The following is a 1,836-nucleotide window of genomic DNA, read 5'->3' as shown; positions in this document are numbered from 1 at the left end:
GCGGGTGTGGCGGGAATGTGCGGGTCAGGCGCTGCGGGTCCCGAGTATCCCCCGAGGGACAGGAGGAGTTGATGGCGGGATTGGGCACGAGGAGCCCCGGAGCCTCCCGGGGCAGAGCACCTCGGGAGGGAGCGCCTTGCAGCGGGAGCAATGACTCGGTGCAGGGGACAGAGGTGACTCTGGTTCCCGAGAACAGAAGCGGGCCAGGCGCTGGGAGCACCGGGCACACACCACGGGAAGGGGCAAGCAGTGCCCAAAGGCCAAGGGATCTTTCGTTCACCCCCAGCAGTGCCCCGGCTCTCCTGCCACCACCGTGCTGGCATGCTGCAAACACATGCCCTGCTCCTTCATCTCCGGGGGCTGAGCACCCCCAGAACAGCCTTTCCAGGGCCCTTCTTGCACCTGCAGACTCTGACACTTACCAACAGTCCCTGCTGCCTGCAGCTTTCCCAATGTAACATATCCCCTTCTCCCAGGGACCTGCAACGCTGAGCACCAGCCCAGCCTTGGTGGGACCCCCCCTGCTTGGAGAGCTGAGCCCTCAAGCCAAGTCCCACCCGAGAGCTGAGCCGTCAGGCCAAGTCCCAGCCAATTTCTCAGCGTTGCCCAAGCTCTGGCTGGCACACAAACACAGCCCGTGCGTGGCAGGGCCCTGAGCACGCAGCTGGCGGCTGACCACGGGCAAGGCCAGCCTGTCCTGCCACCGATGGCACCATTCCTGCCATCCACTCTGGGGCTGCCCTCCCGCAGCGTCAGCTCCAGAGCGAGGCCTTGGCTGGAGCAGGGCCATGCTGGTGGCCTTGGGCAGCACAGCTGTGCCATCGTGTCCTGGTGGCCAAGGTCACTGCTGGACACGGCTGGGCTGCTGGGAGCGCTGGGTTGGGCCGTGACTCAGTAACCCCCACAGGTCTCATGCCCTGTCCAAGCTCGCACCACTGCACTGTGCAGGCAGACAGGCTCTTTCCAAAGGGCTCCAATCCCGGGGAACACCCCCTGCATGGGGACATGGGGCACCAGGCCCAGGCTCCTCAGCACATTTCTGGGATACTGGCACTGGTTAAGGGCAGAAAGAACCAGGCACAAGGCAGCCGTGATGTCACACATCAATGATGTCACACAGGGACGATGTCACACAGCAGTGATGTCACACAGTGACCCTGTCAGTTTCAAGAGGGAGGCAGAGCCTGAGAGCCAGAATTTGGGATCTCTCCAAGGATAATCCTACAGACATTACTCCAATTATTCACCATTCCATGCCCTTTAGGCTGCTGCAGTGCCAGCAGCTACTGGTCCTCTCCTCCTCCCTCTGCAGATTGTGACAGTGCACTGACCCTGGCCACTGCCAGCACACTGGGACAGCAGCAGTGGCACTGGGCACTGCCACTTCCACAGCGGAGCACGGAGAGACCCAGGGGACACCAGGGATGACTGATCCTCTAGCACACACATGGCCTGATTCCCCTCCCTCCCTGTGGCTTTGCCACCATCCTCGGAGCCTGCCTGGCTTCCCCGGACTGCCACTGATCAGCAGCCACAGCCCTGAGCTTGCCAGGGCTCCCAAAACTCTGAGGCAAAGGGCACAAACCGGCCTGGGATGGGTCACTGAGTCTACGTGGAAAATCAGGAATGCGTCTCACTGCCAGAGTTGCTATCCCAGCTCTGGAGCTGCAAGGACCTGGCAGATTGCTCTGGACTCTCACAAGTGTGGGGGGTGTTATTATCTCCCAGGATAAATGGGATATCCCAGCAGCAGCAGCTACCAGGAGACCTCCAGGCCTGAGCTTGCTCCCAGGACTGCCCCTGCGGCCATGGGGAAGGCTCTGTCCTCACCCAGGC

The 1,836-nt window shown here is 61.9% G+C and overlaps 1 protein-coding gene across 1 annotated transcript in view; it reads right to left on the bottom strand.

The window, feature by feature from the left end:
* SCAP (SREBF chaperone) overlaps nucleotides 1-1,836 on the bottom strand; it is a 59,500-nt gene that overhangs the window by 57,062 nt on the left and 602 nt on the right. The window lies entirely within an intron of this gene.

The sequence above is a fragment of the Geospiza fortis genome, unplaced genomic scaffold, assembly GCF_000277835.1.
Source record: "Geospiza fortis unplaced genomic scaffold, GeoFor_1.0 scaffold1215, whole genome shotgun sequence".
NCBI classification, from domain to species: Eukaryota; Metazoa; Chordata; class Aves; order Passeriformes; family Thraupidae; genus Geospiza; species Geospiza fortis.
The sequence above is the reverse complement of the archived record's forward strand: the minus strand, read 5'-3'. Positions and strand labels throughout refer to the sequence as shown.